The sequence below is a fragment of the Cryptomeria japonica genome, chromosome 10 (genome assembly GCF_030272615.1).
Source record: "Cryptomeria japonica chromosome 10, Sugi_1.0, whole genome shotgun sequence".
Taxonomy (NCBI): Eukaryota; Viridiplantae; Streptophyta; class Pinopsida; order Cupressales; family Cupressaceae; genus Cryptomeria; species Cryptomeria japonica.
In genome coordinates this window covers 721,617,124-721,624,728 of record NC_081414.1, presented here as the reverse complement: position 1 = coordinate 721,624,728, position 7,605 = coordinate 721,617,124, and positions in this window count along the sequence as shown.

Genomic DNA, 7,605 nt, shown 5'->3' with positions numbered 1-7,605 from the left:
TAGGCAAGCCTCTTTTTTCTGCAGGTAAAGGGACTAAGTCCCAAGTCTTATTTTTCATCAAGGAGTCCATCTCCTCTTTCATGCCTAGCTCCCACTATCGTTTGGCATCCACCTGCATTTCTTCTTCATATTCTTCTGGTTCACCAAAATCAGTTAATAAAATAGAATACAATGAAAGATAAAATATTTCAGGGGGTCTACTTGACCTCGTAGAACGTTTAACACTTGCAGGAGTTTGTGGGACAATCTGTTGTTGCTGAGCATCAGGTACCTGTGGCATTTCATTTTCAAGAATCTCATCTAACACTACATATTCTTGTTTGTCTTGTTCATGCTTCTTTTCCTGCATCTGTTCTTTATACATAACCTTCTCATTGAATATAACATCTCTACTTCTAATTATTTTCTTATTTTCAAAATCTTATAACCGATAGCCATATTCATCTATCCCATATCCAATGAAGGTACATTTATGAGATTTAGCATCAAGCTTGGTTCTGTTTTCTTTATCAACATGGACAAAAGCTTCACAACCAAAGGTTTTCAGAAAAGAATAATTTACCTTTTTACCAGTCCATGCCTCCTCTGGAATACCACCATCCAAAGGGGTTGAAGGTCCTCTATTTATCAAATAGACAACAGTATCTACAACATCTACCCAAAAATGTAAGGGCAATCCAGCATGTAATCTCATGCTCCTCGCGCATTCCATGATAGTCCTATTCATTCTCTCTGACACACCATTTTCCTATGGAGTTCCTGGAACTGTCTTCTGCTTTCGAATCCCATTTAAGGAGTGGTAATGTTCAAATGCTTTGCTGCAATACTCACCTCCATTATCCGATCTGAGACACTTCAACTTTTTTTCTGTCTCATTCTCAACCAAAGCTTTCCATTTCTTAAAAGTTTTAAAAACATATGATTTTTGTTTTAGGAAATATACCCATGTTTTTCTGGTTGAGTGATCAATAAAAATAACATAATAACAAGAGCCACCAAGAGATGATACTTGAGCCGGTCCCCATACATCTGAATGCACAAGCTCTAACTTCTCACTCTTCTCTTTCCCAACCTTGAGAAATCTGACTCTTTTTTGTTTACCATAAACACAGTTTTCACAAAACTCTAAATCAATCTTCTTTAGTCTTGGCAATAGATTTTTGGAGTGAAGGATTTTCATCCCTTTCTCACTTATGTGCCCAAGCCTATGGTGCCACATTATCGAATTTGTTCTTGCAACATCTATTGTTGTTGTCCCTGCAGTAACTTTATCTGTAGCAGCTAGGGTAGAGTAAGTGTTACCAGTACACAGATATAATTTGCCTACCTTCGCACCTTTAGCTACTACTAATGATCCTTTAGTGACCTTCCAGATACTATCTGAGAAGGTAACTATGCAACCTTCACTACCTAGTTGCCCTGCAGAAATTAAATTTTTTCTTAAATTAGGAACATGTCTTACCTCATGCAGAAGCCAGTCATTTCCATTCTGCAACTTGATCTTTATCTTTCTTTTTCCAACAATTTGACAGGGCTCATCATCACCCAAATATACCTGTCCAAAATCACCTTGAACATAATCTAGAAAATATTTTCTATGGGGTGTAGCATGAAATGAAGCCCCAGAATCTATTACCCAGGAATCATTAACATTATCCAAACATAAGAATAAAGCACCTTGTAAAGTATTACTTGCAATATTAGCTTCCTTACTGTCATTTTCATTTTTGTCTCCTTCTTTGTTTTTCTGAGACCAACAGTCTTTCTTTATATGACCAGGCTTTTCACAATACCAACAATCTTTCTTTCCTCTAGATTGAGAGCATCCTTTCTTTGACTTCCCTCGTGACTTCTCATTCCCAGGGCCTCTTCCTCTTTCCTTTGATCTTCCTCTGTTCTCCACATTCAAAACACTACTTGATGATGTTGGAGTCTCACCAGTGCTTTTCCTTCACATTTCCTCGCTTAGGATAACACCAACAATATCATCAAATATCAAAGTATTTTTACTAGAGACAGAGTTACTTACAGCCATAACCAAGCTATTCCAACTTTTTGGCAAAGAACATAAAATCAAGAGAGCCCTAACCTCTCCTGCAAAAGTAATTTTTACCGAAGAAAATTGACTGGTAATTGTATTAAATTCATTTAAGTTCTCCGCTACAGATCCTCCCTCACTCATTTTCAAATTAAACAAATGCTTCATAATAAATACCTTATTTGAAGCCGAGGGTTTCTCATACAACTTAGCCAATATCACCATAAAATCTATAGTCGTTTTTGCTTCTGTTATATTGAAAGCTACAGACGGTGCAAGGCACAATCAAATGGATCCTAGTGCCTTTCTATCTAAAATGTCCCACTCTTCATCTGACATTGTGGTCGCTTTCTTTGCCTTTCCTTCCAATGGCTACCACAAATCCTTTTGATACAGGTAATCCTCCATCTACATTTTCCATAACTAATAATTCTAGTCGTTAAACTTTTCGACCTTGAATTTGGAATCCTCCATTGCTCCCACTCAAATCTGAAAGTCCTACCAATTTATAGAAAACCTCGCTCTGATACCAATTGTTAGGGTTTCAAGCAGATCCAAAGCAAATATGAACTAACAATTATATGCAGATCTAAATACAGAAGATAAAGGAATAAAACAGGACACAGATAACACAGAGATTTAACGTGGTTCACCCAGAATTGGTTACGTCCACCATATATAGTCGTCCAATCTTTCTTATTATCCAACAAAAATAGTACATAAATCTCTCAATGTCTTAAGCATCCCAGCCGCTTATAACATGCATTTTTAGGGCAACAAACAAAGCCGGCCTTTTTAGGGTTTTATTACAATGGGTGTAAGCTCCTTGCTTGTGTGCGAATTCAAAAATTGTCAATCATCCTATTATGGCTGTGTATTTTGTATGTTGGTAAGAATCTGTCTAAACTAAGTTGTTCGATCATTTGGTTATTGGTTTTGTATAGGGAAAAATGTGACATAAATAATAAAAGTGAAATATGTAATATTTAAAGAGGTAAGTCTTGTATTTTATGACATGCATTCACAAATGTAAACTCAACAATCTACATATATCTATTTATCATATATTTTTGCTTTGAAAATCATATAGCTCAACATAACATTCAAATTAAGCAGACACAAATATCACACTAAGCAATATTCAATAAAATTAATATTGTAAGGATTCTTTTGTGCAATGATATTACAATGAATATGTAGTAAATAGAAACTATTTTTTTTCATATAGTTGTTGCTTCAAATTATTTGTGTAATGATAGTCCAACAAGCACTTAAAATTATAACAATTTAACAAATCAATACACCTATTTCCTATAAATGACTTAGTAAGGAGCCATAACAAAAAGATGTTACGAAAATTGAATCGTCCAGCTGCAATTAGTGATGCGACAAACGTTCGAAGTCAACCAAATGTTGAATTTGAGGATGAACAACTCGAAAAAGAAGTTCTATTATGTAAAGGCTAATGAATAATGCTAACAAAAAACATATGGACCAAATCAGGTATCGTAAATGGAGCTCTAGGTGAAGTACTTGACATTGTGTATCAATATGGATCCAAGCCACCAGATATTCCAGCATATGTTATAACAAGAATTGATAACTACACTGGTCCACCATGGAATTCGACAGATCCAAAAGTTGTACCAATAACTCCAATATCACTGGGAAACAAAAGACAAGTCCCTCTTAAGATGGCATGGGCTATAACAATCCACAAATCCTAAGACTTAACACTCCAAAAGGCAACAATTGATATAGGAGAAATTGAAAGGCAAGGCTTGACATTTACAGCCACATCTAGAGTTAAATCATTAGATGGTCTTCGTATAGAACCCATATTATCCTTCGAGAGATACTCTAAAATGCAAAACAATCCATATATAATCATCAGGAAACAAGAAGAAGCAAGACTAGAACAATGATCTCTCTAAGATAAAAAAAAGTTATATGTCAAAACTATTGGATATTGGTTATATTGTTACATATTTCAATAATGATATTTGTTCAAAATTTGAGACGTTTAAATCTTTACAAATTTATTTAATACTGAAAAAGGTTATCTTGAATCTCACATTTGATTTCACAAAAAAATCACATAATTACTAGAAATGTTAAATAATTTGGTTAAATAAAAATTATTTCACTAAGATTATAATTAACATCAATAATACATGATGTAAATTACTGTTGATATGTGGTGATTGACTAGCAAAGTACTGTACACTCAACATGTATTCTCGCCGGGTAATTTTTTGGACGTTTTTGTTAATGAAAACTAATGAAATTAAGCTAGGATGGAAGATTAAAATGCAACTAAATAAAGCTAAACTATGTGCTATGGATGCTTGAAGATGATGTTGATGCTTGGTGATAAAAAAGGGAGCTCCTTAACATGCAATGTGACTATAATTTTGATGCACAAAAGACTTGATGAATTGAAGAAGGAATGGGCTCTATTTATAGGGAAAATAGAGAAATGGATGATTGAGATTAAGTAATCTCAACAAGGGCTAGGATTGAAAGTTATCAATCCATGGGATAGATTCAATCCAATCCCAAGTTGACAAATGTCACCTTGAGAGGACTTGAGAGGATGCTAAACAAGCATTATATGCTAAGCAAGAAATTAGGGATAACCTCAAGGAGTGACATCATGGATAATGTCATTTACCAGGGAGGCATGCTATTATCCAAGAGGTAAACTCTTGTGCAACATGGGAAAATGGTTAAAGGGACAATCATCATGGCTAAGGGGCATGGGCTTGTAAGAGGCATTAAATGCATTAGAAGAATTTTGTGGCTAATTTGTAAGGCTCTTACAAATTTGGGGAACTCAACAAGTTAGCTTGTTGAAAAAGGTAGAGTCTTCAACACATTTTGAAGACTTTCCCCAAATTTAGAGAAGTGACTCCCCCAATTTTAGGGATGTGACATGATTAGGAGAATAGGACATGATTATGATATGATTAGAAGGCTTCTAGAAGAATGATTAGGGGAATGTACGATTTTTTAATTGAGTGAGGGAAAATAGGTAATTTTGGTAAATTAAAATGATTTAATTTAGCCAAAAAGGGGATGCAATTTGCATTTGTAGGATTTTGCAAGTGGGGGGAATTTTAAATAAATTTTGATTTATTTAAATGTAAAGGAGATTTTAATTAAATGTGAATTTAATCAAAAAAGGGAAAAGGGGATTTTAATTAAATAAATAAGATTTATTCAGTTAAATGGCTAAGGGTACTTAATCAAACCTTAGTTTAATTAATGGATTAGGCTTTAGAAGAAAGGGGTTTAATCAAATCTTTAATTTGATTAATAGGATGATTAGAAGAATAGGGATATTAATTATATCTTAATTTAATTAATTGGAAGAATTAGGGATAATTAAATGAATAAATTTCACTTAATTCATTGTGCAACTTTTAGGTGTCTACAATAGGTATATTGAATTCATTGATATTTTCTAGAGAGTGTTTTTTAATAATTATATTTTTAATTACATGAAAAAGGTATAAGACGTATGCAATTTATTAATTTCATTATTTTTTATATTGTTCAATAGCAAAACAAGGGTGCTGACCCTATAGACAATAAACCTATACACAACTTAATTGCATTGTTTACAAGTTAGGATTAGTGAAATAATTTTTATTGTAAAGTGGTAGAAAATAATTTGAACTAAAGTTCATATATCATAATTTAAATTATAAATTTAAATTATATTAGGTTGAATTTTGTATTAGTAGAAATCTCAACACGAGTGTATTTTAGAATGTTTGTTCGAAATCTGTGTGAGCTTGAATTTCATCCTTAGAATGTTACCTGTAATAAGTTAGTTTCACAAAATACCAATGGAAATGCTACAGGAAATCCAAATTCAACCAATGAAACTACATGAAGTACATATGAAATAAAATACTAATATTACCTTCATGGCTTATGTCTCATTGTGTCCTAACTCCACTATTCCTGGTTGTAGATGGTGTGCTCTCAGACAATGCACTGTTGGCTTCCAAGATAGCATATGAAGAATGGACTGATAACTTATAGCTAATTGATACTATGATATGCAAATGCTACATGATTATGCTAAAATGATTATGCTAAAATGCTATATGATATTGCTCTTTGCTTCAAAAACTCACGGATGCATATGATTAGCTTGAAGACTATTTTTGAAGACTAACTCTCTCTCAACTAGAGCTCTTGATTATATAGAATTTGAGAGGATTAGATGATGTGGCTTAGATCAACGGTCCTGATCAGATCTACATATTTGAATGGCTATGAGCAAAGGTGAAGGTTGAGAGAAAGGGGGAAGGAGAAGACAAGTGTCACTCATCTCATCTTGATTGGGTTGCTGACTGAGAGAATCTAGGGATGGTTAGAGGAAATTTAGGCATGGTAGGACAAGTGGACTCAAGTCCTTCCTAAGATGTAGGGGGGGCTGGAGAGAATATAGGAAATGGTTATGAAATATGTGTACATACACAATTTTCATTAAGTTTGGAAGTTGGAGATAAATGATAAATTAATATTTAAGAAATATTAATTTCCTTAGCCACATGTTTGATGAGTTGGCAAAGGGAAGATGAAGTGGAGATGGAGAGTGAGTTGGATAAGAAAGATTAAATAATTTAGGAATTATTTAATATTTGAGACTATAGGATAGGAGAATAACTATTAAATATTGGATATTTAATTGATTGGAGAAGATAATTAAATATTAGATATTTAATTAACTTGTTTAAAAGGAATAATTAAATATTAGATATTTAATTAATTAGAAGAATAGGATAGATGAATTAATAAAATATTAATTAATAGAAAGACATGAAAATGAATTAAATACATTAATCTTTTCAAATTAACTATTTTGTAGAAGAATAATTATTAAATAAATATAAAATATTTATTTAATTGCTCATAGCCCATTTTTATGTGTATACATTTTTCCCCTCTTTGAAATGATGTGAAGACAACATTGTTTCAAAGATTAAATCAAGTCTTGATAGTGCGTCTGATGAAAATGAAAATCCTGATTGTGTGCCCCAGATACTGATTTTTGGATATTGATTTGATGATGATGCCCCCTCAAGAGATCATTTGTGCATTAAAGGAATGAATGATCTCTCGGTAGAAAAAGAGTGTTATATGAAAGATACATGAGTGGATAGATTGCAGATTGATCAGATGAATTAGATTGATAAGATTGATTGGATTGAGATCAATTCTAGTTTCAGGAAGGACACATCCTGTATAAGACAAAAGATGATCAAAATGTCTGGTTTCAGGAAAGATACATCCTGTATAAGACATGATACATGATCAAAACGTCTGGTTTCAGGAAAGATACATCCTATATAAGACATGATAAATGATCAAAATATCTGGTTGCAGGAAAGATACATCCTGTATAAGACTTGATAGATGATAGTTGAATGAATGATAAAGATATTAAATTGAAGAATGATTCCATTGGATGATGATGTAGGTGCAGGTGCAGGTGATCCAATTGTTAGACCCACAGGCTCAAGAGGCAGTCGTGATTCTTGACTTGATTT